The sequence below is a fragment of the Petaurus breviceps genome, unplaced genomic scaffold (genome assembly GCF_028583685.1).
Source record: "Petaurus breviceps papuanus isolate PSGF00001 unplaced genomic scaffold, PetGlider_PUasm1.0 470, whole genome shotgun sequence".
NCBI classification, from domain to species: Eukaryota; Metazoa; Chordata; class Mammalia; order Diprotodontia; family Petauridae; genus Petaurus; species Petaurus breviceps.
The window spans coordinates 2445847-2473747 of record NW_027186350.1 but is presented as its reverse complement, the minus strand read 5'-3'; the positions used below and the strand labels follow the sequence as shown (position 1 = coordinate 2473747).

Sequence of the window (27901 nt, the reverse complement as noted above, 5' to 3'; positions counted from 1 at the left end):
TTTGAAATACCAGCATAGGTGCTCTCTATTTTATTTAGTGACAAACCAAGAACAGAGAAGATCAAAACATGACATCATTCAAAATACAGCATTTACTAAGTGTGATTAAATAATCTCCAAGGCCTACCCCACCCCAGGACTTTCCAATCATTCAATCAATTACAAAGTCTTGGTTCCAAATACTTCTCCACCCCTAGGCTATACCTTAATTAAGTCCACCACAAAGCCCCTCTTCTCAAATGGAGATTAGTTTCCAAACATAAGTAAAATACATTCATTTGCTCAACCATAGAACACAAAAAGGTCAAAAGTTCCCCACCCCTGGATCACAATTGAATCTACCCCAGAGTTACATCAAGTTTAAACACAGCACTTAATACCCAAATGGAGGTCTTTTCTTCATCTTGACACGAGGCAAGTTCTCAGCAATCTTAGTTCCTGGAGAGACAAGGCTTAGCAAGGCCATAAGATACATTGCCAGTCCCTTCATGAATTCATCCTCTGTCTGTAGAACAGTCCTAGAACCCCTGAACACATTAGCAAAGCCCTCTCCCAGGATTTCTGTAAACATACAACAAGAAAATCCTTCTTCAGGGCTTCTGAACCAACAGAAAGGCTCCCAGACCCCTGCAACAACAGCACTGTCCTTCACCAGTGGACAGTATTCATTCTGTCTGCCGGACAGTCTCCAGACCCCTGCAACAACAGTACTGTCCCTCACCAGTGGACAGTATTCACTCTCAGTACTGTCCCTCACCAGTGGACAGTATTCACTCTCTGTCTGCAGGACAGTCTCAGGCCTTCTTAACCAAATGCCAGGTTCCAGGACTTCTTCAACAGGACAGTCTTTCACCAGTGGACAAATCTGGCAAAATAACATCAAAACAGACAGACAAAGTACCAGCAAAACAGCCATGTCTCCTCAGTCCTTGGCAGCTCAGGGGGCAGGTCTCAAAAGTCCAGGGCAATTCAAAGCGGCCACCAGCAATCTCTTAGTCTCTCTCTCTCCACGAGGTGCTGCTTCCAAAAAGAACTTCCGCCTCTCTCTTGTCTCTCCAAATCTACATCACCAGCTCCTCCCACTTCAGGACTTTCTTTTCACATCAACAAGCCCATCCCACAGGTGGGATTAACAAACTCTGGGTTTTAATACAATCAATTTGAAAACCAAGCCAATACAGGGGAATCTTTAATTGCCATTACTATCACACCCTGGTGACCCAAAGCAATTGGTTAATTCAGAGAATGAACTGCTTGCATAACAGGGCACCAGGCTCCTTAAGGGGAGAGATAGGAAAAGCAGATAAGAGTACAGAAAAATGCAATCCCAGAAGGTAATCAGGTACACCACTTAACATGCATAAGGATTATGTTTTGGGAACTCACTTGAGATTAGCTCATAGCTCCTTCACAGAAGTTGTGAATATTAGACAGGTTTGCTCCATAGTGAGATGTAATCCTTGAACACAGCAAGGAGGTAGTAGGTGGTACAGTGGGTATAGCACTGTGCCCAGAGTCAGCAAAACCTTATTCAAATCCACTTCAAACACTAACCTGCTTGGTGACCATCTGCAAGTCACTTTCTCTCTGCCTGCCTCAGTTTCCTCAGCTGTAAAATGAGGATAACAACAGCCCCTCTCCCAGGGTGCTTGTGAGGATCCAATGAGATAAGATTTGTAAAGTGCTTAACACAGTGCCTGACCTATGGTGGCTTCTTTTTTTTTTGTCGTTTGTTTTGCTTTTTGGAGGGCAATTGGGGTTAAGTGACTTGCCCAAGGTCACACGGCTAGTTTTTGTTGTTAAGTGAGTCCGAATTTGAACTCAGGTCCTCCTGACTCCAGGGCCAGTGCTCTATTCACTGTGCCACCTAGCCGCCCCCTATGGTGGCTTCTTAATAAATGCTTGTTCCCCTTCTTCCTTTAAAGCAAGTTCCCCTTTCCTACCCATTCTGTATCTTTTTCTTTTCAGAGGTTGTATCTGTAACCATTGCAGAATCAATTCTCTTTTCTGGAGTTTGAACCTGGGAGCCTATTCTCACTGACTGAATTACTTCATTCATTGTATTAATTTCCCCTTGCCTTTTCATTTGTTTCCTCAATATTTTCCACTGCTTTTCTTCCCCTTCTGTGTAATCTTCACCTCTGAGCTTTCCCCTGTTGAAAGTTGGAAACCTCTGGTTCAGTCACTTCTTAGGTGTGTCAGGATCTCCATGCCAAAACCATCTCTCTCTTTTTACTATGAGGAGACACCCTATTTTCCAGAGCTAAGACCCAGCAAGAAAGCTGTGCCCTGGGCTTGGCATGACAACAATCCTGTGCACTCACTTTCTGGATGAACTCTGCTGCAGCAAAATCACTAAATTGTTTCACACTAGCCCCAGATGGTCTCCGAGCTTGGACAAGCACCTGCAGAAACCACATTTTAGTTTGGAAGCCCTGCTATGAATCAATCTTGTTTCATTATACCTATCACCCCCTCACTGTCACTGCTACAGCTCAATGTGTGCTTCTTTGTCTAGCTAATACTGTATGTAGAAAGGCTTGGTCTCACTGCATTGGGTCTCCTAAGTAGCAGAGCAGACCCTAAGGGCATGTGTAAATAGTCCCCCTCTCCCCCCCCTTTATTTTTTTCTTTTTTGCTTACAACCACTGTTAACTCTTTGGTTTTATTTTCAGAGTTAACAGTGGTTACATAATAGCTGTGGTTCTTTGAGCATTTATTTTCAGAATCTGACAGGAGTAACTGCTATAGCTGGTAATATTTAATAACCAATTTCCTCTCCGCTGTCCCCCAAAAAAGTACAACACACTTTTAAATTTAATCAGCATCATCAACTTTTTCTCCATCACTTTAAGTCTAGAAAAATCAACAAAACAATAAATCAAGATTTGCTGCTGATTTCCAAGGTGTAAATGTTAAACTGAAAATTTAACCATCAGGGAACAGGTTCAAGCTGGCTTCAACACACCCCTGGGACTACCCCACTTGCTGTTGTTTGCAAATTTCTTTCAACTGTGTAGCTACTGGAGTTTCTGACCCATAGAAGGGGCAGCAATTAGGGACTTGACAGCAGTCATTGCTGTGAATGGCCCCTAGCCCCTGGTTCAGTATAGGGGAACTGATCAAGGGTCTGATAACAGCCACTTTGAACCCTTTGTGTGAGGCCTGGAGTTGGGGCAGGGACTGGCAAAATAGGAAATATATCCCTTTGTCAGTAAGTCCACATTTATAAAGCACTTACTATTTTCCAGGCACTCTGGTAAGTGCTGAGGATAAAAATAGCTGGAAATAAAAATATGGAACGCAAAGACAAACTTTGCCCTAAAGAAGCTTACAACCTCATGTGGGAAGAAAATACAAAAAGCAGGCTAAAAAAGGAGAAAAGGTATCTGATGAGGCGGAAAAATTAAAAGAAATGCAGCCTGGTGGGAAATGAAGAGATGGATAGTCTAGGTGTCCTCCTTAAATGGAGACTTTGAAAGGAGCTCTTTGTTTTGCCCTCCAACCAGAGGGGCAGAGAGCCCAAAGGGTACTGATGCCATCTCGTAGGATGCCAAAGTCCTTTTTGATGAGGTTTCTGGGTGCAATGATGGATAAGCCCAAAGGAGTGCAGCTAGGTGAGAAATATTTCTTCTTTTTTGGTAGACTACCTTTTGAGAGTTTCTCTTTATTTCCCTATTGTCAATATTTTATTTTATTTGATACATTACTTACTTAAAAAACAAACAGTGGTTGAACAAGTTAGGTTGAGTCAAAAACTTTCATATCACCATTTTATAAGTCCTTTATTTCCCCCCCCAAATCAGAAACTAGCTGACTTTCCCCACCATCTGAAGATTCCTGGGCTTTTGATTGCTCAAACTTCTTAGGAGTAACCACTATCCAGTTCTTTTCTTCCCAAATTGAGGTTGCCCATCACTGTCTTTCTACCACTTCAGTTTCCACTCAAGCCTCAGATTCTAGACTTCCTTACAGCTATGATACCAATGATTCCAGTCCAAATTGATCTCTTCCATTGCTAGTTGTACTTAGTTGCATTTATATAGAATTTTACAGTTTATATACCTTATCTCAGTTGATACAAGAAATCTACAAAATAGGAAGTACAAGTAGTTTTACCACTGCTTTATAGATGCTGATATAAAGCCTCAAAGGGTTAAATAACTTGTATAAGGTTTTGTTGTTTTTCAATTGTGTCTGACCCTTTCTGATCCCATTAGGAGTTTTCTTGGCAAAGATACCAAGGTGGTTTGCCATTTCCTTCTCCAGCTCATTTTTTACAGATGAGGAAACTGAGGCAAACAGAGTTAAATGAACTGCCCAGAGTCAGACAGCTAGTGAGTGTCTGGGGCTGGATTTGAACTCACAAAGATGAGTCTTCCTGAATCAAGGCCTGGCTTTCTATATACCACCTAGCTGTGCCCAGACAAAGTATCAATTCTTTTGTACCTAGAGCAAGTGGGAAGGGATTCTGAGGATGATGGCTCACCTGAGGTTAATCAATTGACACAAAAATTGCCTAGTAAGGACAAACTGATTCCCAACATGGTTGAAGGGCATCAATTTCATTCTACACATTACTGGCATAGAGAATAGGTATTGTTCAGTCGTTTTTGAGTTTTGTCCGACTCTTTGTGTCCCCATTTGGGGTTTTCTTGGCAAAGATACTGGGAAGGTTAGCTTTCCTTCTCCAGCTCATTTTACAGATGAAGAAACTGAGGCAAACAGGGGTAAGTGACTTGCTCAGGGTCACACAGCTAGTAAGGGTCTGAGGCCAGATTTGAGCTTTGGTCTTTCTGACTCCAAGCCCAGCACCCTATCTACTGTGCCACCTTGCTGCCTCCATGTGTAAGATTACATGGTTTGAAAGTGGAAGATGAAAGAATTAAATCCAGATCTGATTATAAGCGTAGTATTCATTTCAGTTTATAATACTGCCTCCTATATTCAGGGTTACATCATTTAGATCTTAATTATTCTGTGCAGATTACTTTTGCCTACCTAAACTCCTCACTCTATGCTCCTTAAGGGCAAGGAAAATCATAGCGTCATTTAATTCTTTTGTATACTCTGTATCACCCAACAAGGTGTGTACATTGTGTCCTTAAGAAGTTGTCAATATCTACTCGCTGAATTCATTGATGGTGTCTCAGTGCATTTTTGTAAGCAATCCCATTTGTGGATTCATGAACATACATGTATATAATCCTCCTCCATCATATGAATTGGTATCATCCTTTAGGAATATTAAATCCCAGGCAAGTTAGTTCCTACTGCCTTGTGTTCCCCTAAACTATTTTCCCTTACTGTTCAGGCTACATGTATTTAGAGAATAAAAACTAGTTTGAACAATAGCCGTCTTGCTAGTTTCCTGATAGCAAATTCATCCCCCACCCAAAACCCCCCCACCAGAAACTATGCTTTAAAAAGAGTGGCATCATAATCCATAATTTAAAAGTTCCTTCAGTAGTATTTTTCACTCTTAGGGACTGCCAGCAAGCCAAAATAAGCTTCTTGGACCACTGCTTTCATGGTGGCAACAAACCCACCGGGTTGGGAAATATTTCACAGTTTGCACTTTATTGAAACTCTCCTGATGAAATTTCTTGGAAAATAAGATCCTAGAGGCAATCAACTCTACTCTTAGCATAGGATTATAGATTTGGGACTAGAAGGGAACTTAAAGGTCATTAAGTGCAACTCCTTTATTTTACAGATGAGAAAACTGAGGTTGAGAGAAGTGATTTGCCTAAGATCCCAGAGCTAATAAGTATCTGACATAAGATTCATATCAAGCATTCCCAAACTCCAAGGCCATCCATCATTGTTCTATGGCACATTGTCATGGCACATATCAAGGGTAAGAACACTCTTTTTAAGAAACACAGACCTTGGGGGCGGCCAGGTAGCACAGTGAGTAAGAGCACCGGCCTTAGAGTCGGGATGACCTGGGATGGAATCTGAGCTCAGACACTCAGCACCCACCCAGAAACACCTGGCCGTGTAACCTTGAGCAAGTTACTTAACCCCAATTTCGTTAAAAAAAAAAAAAAGAAAGAAAGAAAGAAACAGACCTCAACTTCTAGAAGGTTGGGAGCATATATCCCTTAGAGTGCCCCACAGGGAGCCTGATATGCAGAGTTTGAAATAAGATACTGATGGAAAAGCCAATGTAATTTGGATCCCTTTTATGTAGAAGCACCAAAAAAGGAAACTACTAACAGACCACATGAATTTTCTGAGCCCACTCTACAGTTAAGCTATATGTTCCATAGCATTCAGATAGAAGTTAAGAAATGTTACCTGGAATTTCAGTTTGAGAAATTGTAATAAGAATGTAAATTTTAAAGATCTTCCCTGCCCCTAGGCTAATGTGCACCTGAAGCCTGGGGTGGGGGAGGCTTGTTTTTCAGTAGATACTTCTTGATTGGCCAGTGGGTCAATAAGGTTGTTACATTCTCTGAGCCAGGAGAAGGCTATATAAGCCCTGATGTGTAGCTTTGTTTTGGGACTCACTTTGAGAAGTGTTCTGTGATTTGATCTGAATTCTGGGAAGCCGTTGTTGAGAGTCCCCCGGCTTTGAAAAACCCAGAATGTGGAAACCCAGATGTTGACTGGGTATGGATGTAATGATTGGACAGTTTGGAAATCTGTCTACTTGATGTTTCTGTCTTGATAATTATGCCTGTATACTTTGAGGTTCAGGGTGCTGACCTTTTCTCCTGAACAAGGTAAACGATATATGTCTGACTGATTAAAGTAAGCTTGTTAACCCATTTTGAGTTGCTTTCCTTTAACAAAGCAGATCCAAGAACCTGTATGGGCAGCAAGCCCTGAGGACGATTGGGGTGCTTGCTGCTACAGAAATTGAATTAGGTTATTCTATAGCTAGAAAGGAAATATTTACAATATATATAAAATATTCTTTTGTCTTTGAGAAGTTCTGTACCTCAATCATTATAATCTGATGGATGTACAGTAATTCAGTATACCAAAGAGCTCTAAAGACTTGTTTAAAAAAAAACTTCCTTTCCAGGACCTCACCGTTAGTAAATTCTTCCTTTGGCTATTCTAAATTCTAATAGATGCAGTCACAATGCCTGGCTGCTTGATTCATCATTAAAAAAAAGCTGATTAATGTTGTCCTCCAAAGAACATATTACAAATGGCTTCTCTTTCAGCTCCACTCTCAGGTGCCATAGTCCTACTACGAAAGTTCAGAACTTCTTAATACATGACCCAAAGATTAGAAGACAATATAAAAATTGTAGCTGGAGGGAAATGTAGATTCTACAGACTACACAGATTTTTTTATGTAAAAAGATCAAAATTAATATTACCTTGAGTTTCTGCTGTATTGATTTTATAATTGAGTCTACTTCTGCCTAAAGCCACTTTACTATGCCTTTGAGTAAAGCTCAGGAATTTAGCTTTCCCTCTGAGTTAAAGCTATAAGTTAACTTTATATTCCCAAAAGGTATATTGTCTGTCCCTGCCTATTTTTGTACAATTAGGGGAGTTTTTATCTCTTCCAAGGAAATAGCAAGTCTGGTAGTTTTGATCCCCTAGCAAAGATTACAATATGCATATGGATCCTATAAAACAATTAATATTCCTTAATTGTCAGAGAAGGGTGGTGTTCGCTAGCCTGCTTTCTTTGATGCAACCAATCATGTTGTCCCCACCCCCATGATGCTGTCCACCCTACAACCAATTACATTGTCTTCCCCACCTATTTAACTCTATACTTCTCAAAACTTTATAAAGGCTGGTGAACCCTACCTCAGGGTCTTTCGTCATTGAGGCATTGACCCAATTTATTGGTTACTGCTAGCCTAACTGATAAATTGGTTATGCTTAGACCATTGTTTGTTAGTTTACCTTAATTTTCTCTCTCTTTCTTTTGTGGGCAATCAAATGACTTGCCCAAGGTCATGCAGCTAGTAAGTGTCAAGATCTGAGGCCATATTTGAACTCAGGTCATCCTGATTCCAGGGCTGGTGCTTTATCCCCTGTACCATCTAGCTGCTCCTAGTTTACCTTAAACACACACACACAGATAAAGCTACATAACAGCAGCCTTCTTACTTTTTTACTCTCTTGGCCCTCTCTCATCTCCCCAAGCCCCAAATCCTTCCCTAATAAACATATATACACCCAATTGGAAAATGTTGTTTATTTTAGAGAAGCTAGCCAGTGTGTGTTGGAGCCAGCTCATTCAGGATACTGTGAGCTGATTGCTAAATTTTCATTTTGAAGATTTACAATTCAGATATTGGCATATACTATGAATCATGGCTTGATTTGTTGTTTTATTGATTGTCTAGACTTAAGAAATTGATGAAGAAAATGTTAATAATTAAGGTTAAACTTAAAGTGTGTCATGTGTACATTTTTCAGAGATTCAGTTGTTAGACATTTACCAGCACATCTCTGTGTGGAATGCCAGTTTGTGTGCTTTTTGTTTTGTCTTGTTTTGGTTTTTAGTGGGGAGAAATGGGAATAAAACAGGACATTTTTCTTCTTCCTGAGGCTTCCAGTACTTCCTGTACCCAAAGATATGTCTAAAGAGAAATATCTCTGTAGAATCTAAAGGCATTCACAATCCATTTCTCCCTTTCTGTATTATGATGTAATGGGAAAAAATGCTGTATGTGGAGTCAGAGAACCTGGGTTCAAGCTGGTTTTGTCACCTGTTTGTCACTTGAAGTCTCTGAGTTTCGACTGCTTCATCTATAAAATGAGGGGATTGAATTGGATGATTCTAAGGTTCCTTCTAGCCCTGAATCTATGGTCTTATCCCATTACCTATATTTGAGAAAATTATTGATACTTTAAATCACAACATGCCCTCTACTTTGAGTAGGCAAAAAGTGCAGTTTCATCTCATTGAAAAAGAATTGTTCCCAGATCCCAGCTTCCTAGGTTCAAGTTGCTTGAATGGCTCAATACCTACAGCTCCAAGAATTCCCCAATCTCTGACAATATGTTGGATAGTTCACATTTGTCCAGTGCACTCCTGAAGGACAAGGATATGTAAACCTGCAGAGTTCTTCTTGATCTCAAGACACCTCTTGGTGGTCCGACTGATAACAGCTGTCCCCTAGATGGGAAAGAAGAGGCAGTAAGACTTAATTGCCTTGTTAACCCAGTCTTTCCATACCTCTATCTATACTATTCTCCTCCTGCCTCTTCTACAATAACTTTAAAAGAGATGCCCAAATTGCTAGACAAATTTCTCAACATCAGACTATGATTAAGGATATTGAACTAGATTGTATAATGCATCTGTGGCAAAGGGATCAGAGGCTATGTGTTCAAAGTGGGGGACTAAGATTCTGGAGGGAAGTGGCATGACTCCAAAGGGTCTGTTACAAACTGATTGAAGGGTGCGAAGATGGATTACATAGCACCCTCCCCACAGACAGCCATCCATATCTGCCTTCTCTCTTATCACCCAGCATTGTGCCACCCCTACCACAGGTATGCAAGCTCCCAATCATCTCCCTTTTATGCCAGTAGTTATAATCCAACAATAGACTACAGCTGGGGCCACTGGGAAAATGTGCTACTCCCCATTTCCCAGATCACCTAATTGCTACATAGCAGATATCCCTCAGAGCGGGGAACTTTGTATTCCTAAGTCAGTGACTGGTGACCAAGAACCTCATCACACCTCTTTTCATTTTGGGTGGGAAAGAATGGCTCTAACAGGATAAGCGGGGATGGATGGATTATGATCTGTATCTTAGATCATATTTCATTAGCTTTCCCTCCAACTCTTCCAGATTTTCCTACTCAGCTCTAGCAGTACTACTAGGGTACCAGTCACCTGGGTTCACAACCCCAGTATCACACTCAGCTCCCTACTTTCATCACCTTACATGTCCAGGTAGTTGACGAATCTTGAACCTTTCCATCTCCACGATATTTCTGTCTTCTCTCTACTCACACAGCCACCACTATAGTTCAGGCCCTGATTATCTCCCACCTGGTCTATTGCAATCATCTTCTAACTGGTCTCCCTGCCTCAAATCTGTCCTCACTCCAGCCCATCCTCCTAAAGCTGCTAAAGTGATTTTTCTAAAGGGCAAGCCTGACTGTATCATGACTGCAATGAAGAAAAATTTAGTGGTTCCTATTGACTCTAGAATCAAATATAAAAGTCCTTTACCAACCTGTACCCAAACTACTTTTCCAGCTTTATTATGCCCTACTGCCTTTCCTACACTCTATAATGTTGTTCATATTCATTCAAAAACAAGGCTAATACGAATATCAATATGAAATTAAGTTGTGATACCATTCATTACATAGAATCACATAGATAACGAGAATGAATTTTAACTGAAAACTTGCTGCTAAGTTGAAACCAGAGACAATTCACTTTTCCTGCTTTGTTTTCATTGTGTGTGAAGAATATCTACCTACACTGGAAGATATTTCCTGCTGAAAAGTTGTTATATGTTCACTGACATCATATTATTTGATTGTTGTATGCTGTATTTTTCAATAAAAAAATCTTAAAAACATTCTATAATTAGTTATATAGATCAGATTAATTGAATTACTAATTATTTACTAACAAAAAATTCCTATTTATAAGACTATCCTATAAAGTGACCTCTTTTAAAATGAAGCATATTGAATCATGCTGTTCTCACTGAAAATACTGTTAATAATATTTAGTAAATCTATTTATTTTACCATTTAAATAAAACAAAATAATTTAAGATACCATTTGTTTCTTTATCCCATCTTTTTTAATTTCTATTTTTGTATTTATTTTATAATGTACAGAACAGATTGATACTGTAGTACACGTCTGTAATTTATATATATTTATGTGTGCATATGATGGGGCACTGGCTCTGGGAAACCCCTTGAAGTGTTAGAATCTTGCCACTTGATGAGGCATTTGCCTGAGGCCATAAGCCTTTCATTATAGCTCTGCCCAAATCTCTGCCACCCTTAAACTAGCCTAGCCCTCCACAGCAGTCCTATTTCCCACCCTGAAGTCTGACCTCAGTTCCATCAAAGATCCTCTTTAGACTCCTTAAGAGCCTCCCCAAACCCCTCCTCTAGACCAACCCTAAATCCTCCCACAGTCTTTCTGCATGTAAGATCCATCTTGCCTCCATGAAGGGGCTGAGAGTAATCTAGTGCAGACTCAGTTTGTGTCAGATCATTCTGGGTCCTTGTCCAATACCGTGTTTCCCCGATAATAAGACCTATCCCGAAAATAAGCCCTCACCTTACTGTGTAAGATTCCTCTAAAATAAGCCCTCCCCTGAAAATAAGCCCTATTGAGATTGCTACTATAGTGAAGGTGATCCCCTGCGCTACACGCTACATTACGGTACCCTCTGTATGCACCGTTCCCCCCCCCCCCCCCCCCCGTGAAACGCATACCGAGCTCTGAGCTGAATCCAATCAGAGCTGCAGCAGTGAGCGAGTCATCCTGTTCTTCCCCAGTGATTTGCTTGCTGGCGCCATTGAGAGCAGTGCCTCGGAGGACAGCTGAGGCAGGACAAAATAAAAACCCGGTATGTAAGTGGGAGTGAGGGGGCATGATGGAGGATAAAAAGGGCATGATGGAGGAAAAAAGAAGAACTCAGGGGGTATGATGGAGTGAAAAGGACTGATGGTCATAATTTTATTATCCTGTCTGTTTTGACCCCCAGACATGAGTACAAAAAGGAAGAGCTATACTGTTGAGTATAAGAAAGCAATTGTAGAGGAGTCACATGGCAAGAATCTTGCAGTTTTCTGTAAAGAAAAACTTCTGGATCTTTGAATGGTCAGAAAATAGAGAGCAGATTATAATAACCTCAATCAACAGGTGGATGAGGGAAAAGGGAAAAAGCGCAGGTCTGGATCAGGTCGGCAGCCCTTATATCCTGACTTGGAGATTCTCATTGGTGAATGGATTGCTGACAGGAGAGCAAAGGCCTTGGTTGTGCGCAGGGCTGATATTCAAGCATTTGCCCTTTCAATGGCACCAGAGTTTGAAATGGTCTCAGAAGGATTCAAAGCATCACAACACTGGTTGGATGGTTTCCTTCAACAATATGAACTGTCCCTAAGAAGATCAACAACGCTGTTTAAGCTGGAAGATGCTGAAGTTATTAAACGTGCACTTGCATTCAAGTCCTTTATTGATAGGATCGACATTTCCAAGTACCAAACCTGCAATATGATTGCTATGGATGAAACTGCAGTATTTATGGGACAAGGATCTCAAACAACAATTCATCACAGGGGTGCAACGTCAACCTACATTCCCACCACTGGCTATGAAAGTGCACGGGTCACCTGTGTTTTGGCAATTCGTTTGGATGGAAAGAAAGCCACACCTCTAATCATCAGTAAGGGCAAGAAAGATAAGATTGAATGTGTATCTGGCATTTACGTTCTTGAAACCGAAAAAGCCTGGTGTACACAAGCCGTTATAAGAAAGTGGGTTGATTTAATGCTGCCACTTGTTATGAGAGGTAACCAAAGAGGTCTGATAGTCTGGGATTCAGCCAGCACTCACCACGCTAAAGAAATGAACAACTTCCTTGCAGAGAGAAGAATAGATCAAGTAATGATTCCTGCAGGAATGACTGCCTATCTCCAGACCCTTGATATTGCAATAAAGAAGCCATTCAAGGACCATTTGCGCATGGAAGTCAATGACCACATTGAAAATAGAATGGAAAGAAATCAGCGTGGAAACTTTGTGAAGCCCTGTCTGCAAGAAGTCGTGACTTGGGTGAAGAAGTCATGGGATAAAATTACTGACAGCTGTGTCGCCAAGGCACTATGAGCAGGTTACCTGGACAAGACATATTCATTTAAAGAGAGCTATATTGCTGGACATGACAGATTGGGTCCACTTCTTCTGAAGGAAATGGAGGCGCAAGACATCCAGGACGGAATTCAGGGTATGGACACTTATGACGATGTTGTTGAAGAAGATGACATGATCATTATTGAATAAAGGTACATTTTTTTGTTCACATTTACCTGTTTATTAAAATTGCTGTCAATGTTCATTAAAATAAGCCCTCCCCTGAAAAGAAGCCCTCTGGTGTTTTTCTGTCCAAAAAAAATTAATAAGACAGTGTCTTATTATCGGGGAAACACGGGTACAAGCATCACAGATACTTAGGCTCCTTAAGAGTCTACCCATTATAGCGAATCTTTAATAAACTTTGTTTTACTTTGGCTGAGAGAAGGCTTGAGTCAAATTCATTTGGCAGGACCCAGCATGTTGATATTCTGGGGTCTCATGTACCCCTAAAACCTTAAACCTCAACACACACATCTATATGTATATATGTCATATACACACAAATATATATTTGGGGTGCAGGTTCAAAAATTATTTTGCTAATGGTGGTATACTATCAAAAAAAAAGTTTAAAGACTGTTATGCTAGGGGAATAGATCTGAAATTGTTAAGTTTACATGATGACATCAGCCCTTCTGGGTTCAGAATCACAAAGTAAATATAGATTTTATCTGATTCTAATTCTGATGCTGAAGCATAATCCCCTACCCAGAATTAAAAGTATCAATTCTTTTATACTTGGAGCAAGTGGGAGGGAATGCTGAGGGTAAGGGCTCACTGAAGTTAATCAATTGACAAAAAAATCGTCTAGTAAAGACAAACTGAACCCCAACATGGTTCAATGGCACCAACTTCATACTAGAAATTATTGGCATAGAGAATGAATGTTGTTGCTGTCTGACCCTTTGTGACCCCATTTGGGGTTTTCTTGGCAAAGATGCTGGGGCAGTTTTCCATTTCCTTCTCCAGTTCATTTTACAGATGAGGAAACTGAGGCAAACAGGGTTAAATAACTTGCTCGGGGTAACACACCTAGTAAGTATCTGAGGTTAGATTTGAACCTAGGTCCTCCTGACTCCAGGCCTGATGCTCTCTCCACTGTACCACGTAGATGCCCCAGGGAGTGGGTGTAGAGCTCCACTACTACAGAAGAGAATATTTACCCAATACCCTATCAGACAGTTCAGAAGAGGACATGGCAAAGGCTTTTGGGTCTATGCTGAAGGAACTATTTGTCCTGGAAAAGTAAAACCTTGGGGGAGTCAGGATAGCTCTGTTTAAGTATCGAAGGGCTATCATCTGGGAAATGGATTATACTGGTTCAGTTTGTTCCCAAAGGGAAGAATCCACAGCAATCAATTGAAGCAGCAAAGAGGAAATGAAGTCATGACATCAACAAAAACCTTCCAATAATCAGAGACATCCAAAAGAAGAATGGGTGCCTTGAGAAGTAGTTAGACCACTTCCCCTGAATATTTCCTTTTCAAAAAAAGGAAATGTCATCTCCCCAAGATGACATGCAATCTGATATAGGCTCTACATATACATTCATGTTAAACATATTTTCACATTAGTTATGTTGCAAACAAGAATTATAAGCAATGGAATGAACCATGAGAAAGAAGAAATAAACAAAAAAAGAAAGTAAATAGTATGTTTCAATCTGCACTGAATATTTCTAAAATATAGCTTTTACCATTTCACTCTCCTGTCCCAAAATGGGAAATGTGCTAATTTTGCCCATTGCCTTTTCTATCATGTCTTAATTTTTTATCTAAGGTTCCAAGTAAGAGAATGAGGGAAACCAGTAACTCACCTGTTTAAAATCCCAGCACATGGATAGCTCTTCATTAATTGCCTCAGTGCATGTCTCTAATATTGGCCAGTGCCCTTGGCCTGGGTCTCTGAGGCAGCCACTCAGCATATAGGTGCCCCACATAGAATTCTCCTGTGCTGCAGTAGAATATGAGCTGAAAAGAATCAGAGGAACCTGTCAGCAATAAAGAAACATCAAAAGGAAATGCTAGACCTAGAAAAAACGAGATCAGCCTCTGGAAATGTAAAGGTTAGGGGTGCTTGAGACCCCAAAATGCCAACACGCTGGGTCCTGCCAAATGAATTCAACACAAGTCTCCTCTCAGCCAAAGAAAAGCAAAGTTTATTAAAGGTTCATCATAATGGGTAGACTCTTAAGAAGCCTAAGTATCTGTGAGGCTTGTATTGGACAAGCAGGATAATCTGAGACAGAGAGAATCCGCATTTGATAATTCTCTGGCTTTTTTTTTTTCATGGAGGCAAGATGAAGTCTTATATACAGAAAGGTTGTGGGAGGAATCTAGGGGTGGTCTAGAGGAGGAGTTTGGGGAGGGTCAGACTCCAGTAATGAGATTGGGGAGAGCTTCAGGAGGAGTCAAATGAGGTCAGACCCCAGATATGAGAGATTAAAGTGGGAATTAGCTAGAGGCTACCGGGAGATGAGAGACAATGGAGGGCTAGGCTAGTTTAAGGGTAACAGATTTAGGCATGGATATTTTGGGAGGATGGAGAGTGGCAGCTAGCTGGACAAAGGAGGCCTAGGCTACTAACAGAGATTTGGACGGAGATATAATGAAAGGCTTATGGCCTCAGGCAAATGCCTCATCGAATGGGAAGATTTAATCTGAGTTCAAGGGGGTTTCCAGAGGCTGAAACTCATCAGAAACTTTTTGCTCTTTCCCCTGTACTTGAGAAATGGGGGAATATCCTCTCCTACTTACTCCATTGAGATCCCATTTATTCCCACAGAGAAGAAAACTCCCATGAGGAGGGGGTATGTTTCTGCCTTAACTCTATTTTAGTCCCAGTTGCAACAAGGTACAGGAAAGCATGGCTCCATAGGGGAAAAATACTAACATAGAAAACCTAGGAGTCCTGAGTGTGTCGCTCAGTCAATTGATCTTGTTAAGGAACATCTTTTCTCTTGTGATGTTTAAAGTTTTAAAGACTTAAGTTTCTGTGTAATTAATCATTTTTATTAATAATGCTATCATTTAATTAATAAAAGGAATGATCATTTGGCTCTCTTGCTCTCTCCCCTCCTCCTTTTTTTCTCTGTCTCTTTCTCTCTTTGTGTCTCTGTCTCTATCTGTCTCTCTCTTTCACCAAAGACAGAAATCATGTTGGTCGGCTCACAATTTATATGCCCTTGGAAGAGTGGGTATACCTGAGGGTGTCAATCAACTCTGATTAGTAAACAATTAATGAGAAGAATAAGTATCATAATGAGAGTTTGAATCATTGTAATGAAGATCTGGGGAATGTAACGAAGTCCCTAACTTCTAAATTTCTCAGCTTTGGGAAATCTAATCAAAGAATTTATCCCCACCCAAACCTACTTAGGGCACCATGGGCTTCCCCACCTTAGATTAAATCCCTTGTAAAGTTGTATAGGGTTTGACCAAGACTGAGCAGAGAGTTAATTCAATCTCCTTTTCTGTAATGTCCTTTAGATATTGAACTTTGAAATGAGGACTTCAGATAAACAGGGAACTCTGGATCTCCCCAAATGACTGGTTATTAATAATCATTTCTCTCACTAATGGTGGAAATAATATATGTACATAACTATTTTACTTTTTGACTGTATAACTAATATTATAAGCCTGGCAAATGTTTAGCAAGTATAGATAAACAGAAATTGCCCCAAAGTTAGGACCTTTAAAGGGATTAGTATGTATGGATGAATAGAATAATGGGCTTTTCCCACACCCCAGGTTACTGAAGAAGAACAATAATTATACAAAAGTTAAACTCTGTCTTCTTAGCTATTTCCTGTTTCAAATTACCCTAACATCATCCCCCAATCACTTCCTTCCAGATGGCCCTTCCTACAAACACTAAACCCTCTACTTGTGCCTTTGTTCTCAAACCTTCCCATCTCCTCCAACACTATATTGGTTTGATCATCCTCTCTTCTTTCTTTTTTTTCCAATTTATCCTTGTCTGCTGGCTTCTTCCTTAATGCTTACAAACATTCAGATCTAAGGATCTTTTCCATCTTTAAAAATAATTCGGGGCAGCTAGGTGGCACAGTGAATAGAGCACCTGCCCTGGAGTCAGAAGGACCTGAGTTCAAATCCGACCTCACACTTGACACTTACTAGCTGTGTGACCTTGGGCAAGTCACTTAACCCCAACTGCCTTGCTTCCCCCCAAAAAACCCCAAAATAATTCACTCAAAAACAAACCCTCTGTCTCTTCAAACTATTGTCCTACATCTCATGACCCTTTCACAAACTTCTAGAAACAGCTGCCTCTACTTGTTACCTTCACTTTCTCATCTCCTACTTACTTCTCATCCCCTTGCAATCTGGCTTCTAAATTCATCATCAAATCAAACTGTTGGCTGAATAGTTGTCAATGATTCATTAATTGCCAAAATCAATGACTTTTTCTTAGCCCTTGTCCTTCTTGACCCCTCTGTAGTCTTAAACACTGTTGATTATTGCTTTCTCATAGACACTCTTTCCTCCCTGGGTTTTTGGGCCATCCCTTATGCATGGGTGTACTCATTTGACTCATTTTGCATTCTCTCTTGGTGATTTCAACTATTGTCTCTATGAAGATGGCTCCCAAATTTACACATCTCAGCCACTTCTCTCTCCTAAGTTTCATTGCTACATCTTTAATTGTTTGCTTGATATCCTTCCTCAGTGCTCCCATAAGATATCAAACTCATTGTGTCCTAAACAGAACTCATTCTATTTCCCCTTAAACTTGCACCTTCTTCTAACTTCTTTATTTCCATTGAGAGTGCCACCATTACTGTAGTCACTCAAATTCACACCCTCTGATGGGGTACCAGGGGTCTAGGTCAAACCAACTTGTAAAACCAGTCTGTGAAGTTGTAACTGCAATTTGTCCTTTCCCACCCTTGAGCTCTGCCCCTTCTCCCTATCCCACACTCCACCTAGGCAACACCCTGTGACCCCTTTTGTTCTTACTTAATCTCTTCATTTCTTCTGGGCCTGGCCCACACCCTCCTTTGTCCTTGCCTTTTGTCTCCTTCAACCTGGCCCAAATCTTATCTAAACTATCTATTTACATGCTCCTCTTGGTCAGCTCTGACCTTTGTCTATGCACTGAGGCCCCTCCCCTCTGGTCAGCCCTGACAATGGCAGCCCTACCCTTTAAAGGTAAAAGCTTGTACCCCTCTCACTTGCAGGTCCCCTAAAGGACTCTTGCCCAGCGTAACAATAAACTTCTACAACTCTCACTACAATTAAGCCTGAGACCTTGAATTCTTTCCAGACGATATTGCAGGTTTTCTGGTCTTAGATAAGATCAGAATTCCTGCTGAACCTATTGGGATCCCATCCCCCATCACCTCCACATTTCACACTTACTTTCACTACTCTCCCTCCACAGCCAATCACTTGGACAAGTCTCATGTTCTATTCATCATCTCCTCTCATATCCTTCCCCTTCCTTCCACTCACATCACAATTACCTTAAGATAGACCTTCATTGTCTCTGGTCTGTACTCTGTCAAAAGAATCCTAAATGGTCTCCCTGCATTAAGCCTCTTAGTCCTCCAATTCAGTCTCTCCACACAGCTGACAACTTGCCATTCCTAAAGCCCAGGTATAACAGGTTACATTATTCAAGGATACTTATTCCTTTATTCAAGAAGTACCCATGATTCCCTAGTGTCTCTAGGATAAAATAGAAACTCCTCTATTTGGCATTTAAAGCCCTTCACTTTCTGGCTTTGGTCTGTTTTTCCAGGCTGACTGCACATTAATAGTATTTATGTACTCTACGCTCTAGCCAAACTGGATTGTAAAAATGCTTTATATATGTTCTTTCATTTGATCTTCACAGCAACCCTGGGGATAAGTGCTATTATTATCTCTATTTTATAGATGAGTAAACTGAGGCTAAGTAAGGTTAATGACTTGTCAAGTTTGCACAGCTAAGTGTATTCTCTCAGGCAGAATTTGAATTCAGGTCTTCCTGACTCCAAGTCTAGCATTCTATCCATTGTGCCACCTAGCTGCTACCACCTTTTTAAAATACAAAAAAATATTTTTGTTTTGGGGCATGGAGAAAGTGACGTATGGACAGTTTAAACTACCTGTCTCTCTTATCTAAACAGAACAGAAATAGAACATAGATCTCAGAACAGACCTAAGAATTTTGACCTATGGTCTTGTCCAAACTGTTTGTGATCTGGGTTGCCTGCCTGATTTTCAAGGTCAAATCCACAAGTATCTGAGTGGCTACTTTGTGTATCAAATTAATGTGAGCCCTGCAGAAGCCTCCAGGAGAAGTGGGAGGCAGTCGGTGCCTTTAGGGAACTTACAAGTAAGTAAAAAACAAAACTGATGAGACTTAGAAATACTATGTATGGTTGTCTTTAACAGAGGACTGATATCCTGCCACGGGATCCAGATGGCTCCAGAGGAAGTGAGGCTGGTGACTTTGCAGAGCCCTCTCTCATTTAAATCTCTTTCACCTGCAAGTCATGGCATCACCTCCCTGGTATCCTTGTCATCTTTGAGAATGAAGGAACAACAACAACAGCAATGTGATATTACCATTTCCAGTCTCCATGTCTTTGTACAGGCTATTCCTTATGCCTGGAATGCAAACTCTCTTATTTCCATCTCTTGGAATCCCTATCAGCCTTCAAAGCTCTGTTCAGATGCCACCTCCTACAAGAGGCCTTTCCTGATGCCTTCAGTAGTAAAGGTTTCTCTCCTCCTGAAGTTACCTTACATTTATTCTATATAGAGTTTATATATATTCACATGCGTACAATTTGTTTCCCGATACACCATAAGCTCTTGTAAGCAGGTATTATTTTGCTTTTGTCTTTTTATACTCAGCCCCTAGTACAGTCCCTGGTTCTCAGTTGAATAAAATGAGATAACACATGTTAAATGCTTTGCAAACTTTAACATGCTATATAAATGCTAGTTGTTTAAAATATATATGTGTGTACATGTACATACATATATACATATACATATGTGTGTATTATTAAATACTTAATTCCCCTAGCATCTAGCACAATACTTTTCACATAATAGTCACTAGATAACTTTTAGTTTCATTAAATTTCTGTAAATGTTAGTGAAGTACATAACTTTGAAAAGTTAATCCCTGCTTTTAAGTGAAATAAAGAGAAAAAAAGGAGGCAACTAGGCTGGGCTAGGCTAGCCAAGGATTAGTGGCAACATTAGAAAGACCAGGGGTTATAGCCCCAATAGTTCTCAAAGTAGCAGCAAATAAAAATTAAGAGGGAAAATAAAAGAAGAAGAAAATCTCCAAGGAGGATAGTGTGACTGGTCATGATGGCAAGCCTAGCTTGCTTTGAATCCCATTGCATCAGAGCCCACAGATACAGTCTCAAGGGAAGATATCCTCTACTTTCCTCACAGGTTAATCCCTTCTGTTGGGTTCTATATAACTTCCCACCTCTTCAGGGCGTTCATAGTCATTCTCTCCCCACCTTTTCTCTGACTCTCACCACTCTAGAGAAAAAGCCTTCCCATTTTCTAGGGAAAAAGCTGGGAATGAACCGACTAGTGACAGCCAATAAGAGGAAGGAAAAGGAGCAAGAGTTCTGTTATAAAAGAAGAGGCTGGATTCTCAAATGCTGATTTTTCAGTTGTGGGCTGAAGCTCATTCAGTGGCTGAAATGGAAGAATGGCCCACTTTATTGGATGAGAGGACTGGGGAACAGGAAGAAATCAGGTGATCATTATATCCTATATTAATCCTAATGCTCACATTTTATAATATTCCCATACTACTTCATTTCCCCCCATGATTTAATCTAGTACCAGACTGAGACTAAAAAATAGCTTTGCTCCAAATGTAGGTATTTCCTTCCCATCACACATGCCTCTAACATGAACTATTTCCTCAGCTTCACACCCTATGGTGCTAACTCTAAGCCCAAGCAAAAATTACAATGGGGAGAATATCCTTGTCAGAGAAAGATCATTCATAGATTATAACTGTGATCTGTACTGACTGCAATTTTTCAAGGCTGGGATATTTGTGGAAGAAGGTCCCTCATCAATACAGATGTCTTCATTTGCAGAGTTCTTCATCTAGAAGAGAAAAGGGACACAATATATCTAGTGAAAGGAGGCAGAGGAAGTAGGCCCATCATACCTCCCTAACATTTGCCAACTTAGCATTGGGAAATATCATAAAGTGAATTCCTGCTAAAAGGAAATGGAATTTGGGACCTCAGGTGATATATTCTAATCCTTGTAAAGGAGACATATAGAACATTGTGATATCGTGTTGTTCTAAAATCTTAGGTATTCCAAGACATTTGTCCCCAATTCTAGTCCCTAAAGGTTTTTCTACATTCTTGATGTCAGGGGAGCTAAATGTCTTAGGGAGCTAAAATTCTCAAGAGAATGGAGGAAGAGTTATGAGTCGTGGAAGAGAAAACTGGAAGGGCTGAGAGAGTAGGAAGAAAAGTAGGACCTAAGTATTGCAAGACGCCTTGGAAAGGGAAGAAACTTTGGTTATGGCACAGAGGGGAAAAACCAAGGAAACCACATATGGCAACTAGGTTCTAGAAATAGAATCCAATACCTAAGTGGATTTTAGGACAACCAGAGCTTTAAGCTGCGTGATCCCTGGAGGAGCAGTAGTAAACATTTTGGAGGTACTAGCTAAAGCTTCTGCACTTTGGTTTCTTTTGGAGTGCCTTTCTGGCAGAGCTGTCTCCATATCTGATTTCTGGAGTCTGTGAAGAAGCCATCTTGTCATTTAAATACCTATGCATCACAATGTGCAATACTTGGTTAGTTTCCAGGGTGAGATTATTCCAAAAGACAAGTTGGTATTTGTCTAGTGTGTTGTGTGTAATTTTCACATTCTCTGGTTTTCCTTGGGATTTGTGGGAGGAGGGAGGGAAGAAGGGAGAGTCTGGGACCTGGACCCTTGACACCTCTGCCTAATGACCTGGCAGCAACAGCATTTTTGAGGCCTGTTTTACAGAAGAATTTCATGATGCCCCAAGCCTCCATTAAAGTCTTGAGCTCCCCAACTGAAGGAAATGTCTGCTTCCCTATATATCAAGAAAATGATTAAGATTAGACAAGACTTGGTTGCTTAACATTTAGACCAGCAAAATTTTTTCTATGGCAAAAAGAACAAAATTGAGAGAGAGAAAAGAGAAAAAGAGCGAGTCAGGGAAGATGGGATCCTATTTTTTTTATTATACTTTTGTATCATGGTATAACTGAATAGCTGAATTCCCATATACTGTAGTCCCATATACTGAACTAATTCTAGTACATTAGCTATACCTTAGTTAGCTAAGCAAAGGCTTTTCTTACAATTAGTAGCTTAAGGTAAATCAACTCCTTTAGGGAACTTTAATATTCATTGCACACTATTCAAACCAGGGGTGACGTAAGGCTCAAATGAGATGAAGGACATAGAGCATTTTGCAAATGTGAAAGCACTTTATAAATGTCAGTTATTATCACTATCATCATCATTATTATTATCATTCTCATTATTGTTATCATTATAATGATCATTATCGTTATTATCATTATTATTATCATTATAATGATCACGATCATTATCGTTATTATCATTATTATTATCATTATAATGATCGTGATCATTATCATTATTATCGTTATTATTATCATTATAATGATCATCATCATTATCGTTATTATCATTATAATGATCATCATCATTATAATGACCATCATTATAATGATCAGGATCATTATAATGGCCATCATTATAATGAGAGGATCATTATAATAAGAGGATCATTATAATGGCCATCATTATAATGATCCTGATCATATAATGGCCATCATTATAATGATCCTGATCATATAATGGCCATCATTATAATGATCCTGATCATTATAATGGCCATCATTATAATGATCCTGATCATTATAATGGCTATCATTATAATGATCCTGATCATTATAATGGCCATCATTATAATGATCATTATCATTATTGTCATTATCATTATTATTATTATCATTATAATGATCATTATCACTATTATCATTATCATTATTATAATGATCATTATTATCATTATCATTATTGTTATTGTTAGCCTGCACTCATCAGGCCTCCAGGTCAGTGATGACTTCACTCCCTGAGCCTTCTAAGTATGTTTGCATTCAAGTAGTTGCCAGAAGAAGCAAACCAAGGTCTTTTCAAGGTCTCTCTGAAAAACTTTGGAATCAGACATGGGAGACACTGGCACAGGACCATCCAGCATGGCATGCCCTCATCAGAGAAGGTGCTGTGCTCTATGAGCAAAGCAGAACTGCAGTAGCTCAAAGTGCACAGATTTGGAGATAGCCCCTCTCCAAATGTTCACAAGGTCTATTTGAGCCCAACCTGTGGTAGAACCTTCTAAGCCTGTACTGGTCTGATCACCCACTGTACCTTGACTTCCAACACAGCATTGTTCCTCCTCAGAACAAAAGACAGCAACCAACCAACCACACTCTAGCTGAGCTCAAGCAATTATAGAGTAATACAGGGGTGATCAGGAAACATGGGGGATGGGTGAGGGGGCATGTGTACATATACACTTTTAAACTTAATTTGCTTTATGAACACTTTATGAACAATTGCCAGTTTCTGAGGTAAAAAAGCTTACCCTGAAAATTCAACAACTGACTCTCCAAGCCCTTTAAAGCTGGCTCCAACATACCCCTCAGTTAAACCCACCAAAAGGTTCCCTGTTATTTACTGGGATTCCTAGTTCCCCTATCTCAGTTCAACTTGGAGTTTTTCCCTTTTAGATCTTTCCCAGTCATCTCTTCTGACTAGGAAGTTTAGGTCTCTGGTGCCCTGAATGTGCTTTTACTTTCTTCTGTGAAGGCATCATGGCAAGAAGGGTGAGTGAGCCTATCCCAGGGCTCCACATACATGCTAGCACAAGGCAAGCACAGTTTTAGCAACTTCAAACAAAAGCATGAGTGTTGTTCCTTTCTGCACATGTGACAAAATTACAATGGTCTCTCTATCACAAAGACAATCATGCTCCCTTTGGAGGGCTCAGCATCTCTAGTCTCCTCCACAGGATTAATTGGTGTGAGTCTCAGTGAAAGGAGATTGTCAGCTGACTCTGTGGCCAGGGCTGGGTTCCCACTTTTTCCTCTGTGTTCTTTGATCCCCCTTCCATTCTGTTTGTCCCCTCCTTTCTTGAAGTTCCCAACAAACCTCTACAGGCAGATTCTAAAAGAAGTAGAGCATGGATTTGTACTCATCCATCCACACTTCAGCCACCCGAAGGGCATTGTGTTTTATGGCCTATCCCAGCTTCAGAGCATAGGGCTTGTGTGCTCCCTGTAAGTGAGCAACTGGGGAACAGGGTAAAACTTTAACCTTCCCTCCACACTGCCACACTTGTGTTCAAGAAAGAAGCACATTGGCATGATGGGTCCTAAAAGTGGTCAAGTGAATACAGCAAATTCAAGCCACATTTTTATAAATTTTCCTTATATCTCTTCCCAGCCATACACAAACAGGAAAACTCTCCATTTTATAAAGCAAGGACATGGAGTTAGGGCACTTGGTTTTATTCCTAGCTATGCTACTTCCCTGTGCCTCACTTTCCTCATTGGTAAAAGGGCCTCTGTGTGTCCTACCTTCCTCAGGGCCTCTGTGTGTCCTACCTTCCTCTTGGAGCTGGTACAAGAAAAATATAAATAATGGATGGGCAAGCTTTGAAAAGTATAAAGCAGTACATGAAGATGAGCCATTATTATACTTCTCAAAGGGAAAAAACTGAGGTAACACTGACCAAGTCACTGAACTCAGGTCTCAAATTAATATAACTATTATTTTATGTAATATATATTTTATATAATTTTATATTTTATTTATATAATTATTTTATATATTTATATATAAATGCATATATGATTTATATCATTATATATTTTATGTAATATATATTTATATAATTTTTATATATAATATATATAAATTATATAAAACTTTTAAGATTTGCAAACCACTGTACATATATTATCTCATCTGATCCCCACAACAAACCTAGAAGGTGGATGCTGTCATTATCCTCATTTTACAAAGGAGAAAATTGAGGCTGAGAAAGGTTATATGACTTGCCCAAGGTCTCACAACTAGTTAGTGTCTGAGGCCATATGTGAATTCAGGTCTTCCTGACTCCAAGTCCAACACTTTTACCCACTGTGCCACCCATTACCAAGCTTCTCAGAGGATTATAGTATTTGAAACTTTTCTATTTTACAGATAAGGAAATTGAGTCCCAGAAAGGTCAGTTGTCCATCCAAGAAAAATAACCCTTTAAGAATTTTAATGATCAAATATGTATGCATAATGTAGGTTAGGCATTGGGGGACAAAGACAAAAATGGGACAGCCCCTGCTCTGAAGACATTTAGATTCCTATATAGATACAAGATAAAACTGACAGCTGTGAGACTTCTCAGAGGAGGTGGCCCCTGAGCTGAGACTCTAAGAGATGGAGGTCATAAAGGAGGGCATTCTTGGTGTTGGCACTACTTAAACAAAATCACAGAGGGGAGAAATGGAAAGTTCACTTGCAGAATATCTAGTAGCTCAATCTGACTAGAAAGTAGAATGTATGAAGAGGGGTAATATGAAATTGAGAATAAAAATGTGCTTTGGTGCTGGATTGCTGAGGGCCTAAAGTTCTAAGCTAAGGAGCTCATATTTTATTCTGGAGACATCAGGGAGACAATGAGAGGTTTTTAGCAGGACAATGATGCATGGTCAGACCAAGATTATTTTGTCAGTTTTGTGGAGGGTAGATTTAGTGGAGGGATTTTGTGGAGGGAATTTTACCTAGATGGAAGCAGATCAACTGCAACTGCAATAGTCCAAAGAAGAGGCAATGAGGATCTGAATAGGGATGGTAGCCATTCATTGGTATTTGGTTGGTTGATTGCTGTGCTTCATTCTCCAAGAGGACCAGAATGATATCACTTATGTTGGGGTCAAGGTACAATGTGTTCCACTGTGGCTAATTGTAATAGTAATGGTAATGTGAAGATCTTCCTTGTCCCTTAATAGGCCGAATGTAATCACATGGAGCCAGTGCTGGGAGGAGCTTGCTGAATGGGTGGCGCAGAAAGTGCGGAACAGAGCTGGGAGGAACCTGGGAGTCAGAGCAGTTAGAGCTGGGGGAAAGAGAGGACTCAGGCAAACAGACAGTTAGTATTGTGAGTGTTTGTTTGTGGGAAGGCTTTGGGATGGTGTTATTTCCTGTAGTGATAAGGTGTATTAACTTTTTTGTTGCTATGATGGATTTGGTTTTCTGGTGTTGGGATTTGGCTTTCTGGTATCTGAATAAATGTTTTGCTTCTCTTTTCTATGTGGAGAGTCTGTCATATTTTGTGATTCAGAATTAAGCTGGAATTTTCATAGTCACTGTTGGTGCTGTGAATATCACATTGGTGCTACACTGATCAGATTAATACAAGCTTGGAAGGCCCTACCATGGGTTGGGCACAAAGAGTCCATATGAACATTTGGAATGGAGCCATCAAAGTGTAGAGGAAACAAAAGTGAGAAGTATTGTCAAGACAGAATCCACATCTTGGCAATTGATGGCTATGGAGAATGAGTCAAGTATGGCTCAGAGTCTATGAACCCAGGTAACTGGAAGCATATTGGTTCCCAGAATCATAACAGAATGTTTTGCAGACAGGACAAATACCGCCAACTACATTTGGGGGCAAGCAGCACGTACCTATCCTTGTGCACATGGGTGGGGTGAGGAGATGGGCTTGGATGGCATTTGGGTGAAGTTCCCTCTAGTCTACCATCTAGAAGTTTATCATTGTGGCTATCCTTGCTACTAAGGGGTGAGGCTTTGTTGTTTCTGTATTGTAGAAGCACTACAAGTCTATTAGAGAAAAAGCTCAGATCACTCTGACTGAATTATGCCAATGTTGCTTTTAAGAGAAAAGAGAGAAATTTAAAGAATGGATGAATTTGTGGGAGAGTACAGCCAGGTCCATTTTGGCTCTATTGACTTTGAAGATGTGAATGGCTGCTATAGATAGGAGGAACAAATCTCAAAGGAGAGGTTGTGGAGATGGAGACACAGGGATGCTCTGGAGTTACTTCTTAGTTCTAGGCTTAAATACTTTTGCAAATCAGAGAAGGCAAAGTTTCTAGGGACTCAATGGTCCTCTAAAAAAGTACAATATGACAGACCATATCAGTAAGAAGCAATAACACTTCTGCTTTATGGTGCCTTGAAGTACAATTGGGACTATTCTGTATTTTCATTAAACATTCTATATCCTTTGGAGACTACAAATACATTGTAGGTAGGGGAAGAGGCAGAAGAATGCAATGGAATCCAGCTGCTGATTTTTAACTCTGCTCTAGTTAACATGATGTAACATCTCTTCCCCACTCCTCCTTTCTTTCAATGGTCAAGAGGTAGTTGGGCATAATGGACAGAGGGCTAACCTTGAAACTAGCAAGAACTGGTTCAAGCCCTTCCTGGACACATGCTGCCTGGTTGACTTAACTTTGAAGTGCCCCAGGCAGTGTTCTAAGACCACATGTTACAGTGAAGGACTACGAGCTGCTTAGTACAGGGAATTTCTTCACTTGAGAGTTCCTTCTCTCAGTGAAATCTCAGACCCTGTCCTGCCAAACCATTTTGTTGCCCCACATTTGTGCTTGTTTTCCCCCTCTATTGGACTGGCTTTTTAGGTGACAAAGAGTTGATGGGACTCCTATAAATGGCAGCTGACAAAGGTCACTGGTGGAACTTTTAAAAGGGCAGACACAGCATTTTTCAGCTAGTAGTCTTCTGGGCTGGATTTCCTTTTTTTTTTCTTTTTGATGAGGTGAAGTGGATAGACTGCTAATCCTGAAGTCAGAAAGACCTGAGTTCAATCCAACCTCAGACAAAAGTTGTGTTGTTCAGATGCTCATTCGTGTATGATTCTTTGAGTGAACCATATTGTCCATGGGGTTTTCTTGACAAAGATTCTGGAGGCTTTGCCATTTCCTTTTCTAGTGG

The 27901-nt window shown here is 40.2% G+C and overlaps 1 long non-coding RNA gene across 1 annotated transcript in view; it reads right to left on the bottom strand.

The window, feature by feature from the left end:
- Nucleotides 1-27901, bottom strand: part of LOC138171930 (uncharacterized) — a 615043-nt gene continuing 587142 nt past the window's right edge. The window contains exon 2 of the long non-coding RNA XR_011171000.1: nucleotides 1-438. This is a non-coding gene — a long non-coding RNA (uncharacterized lncRNA). The remainder of the gene's footprint in view (nucleotides 439-27901) is intronic.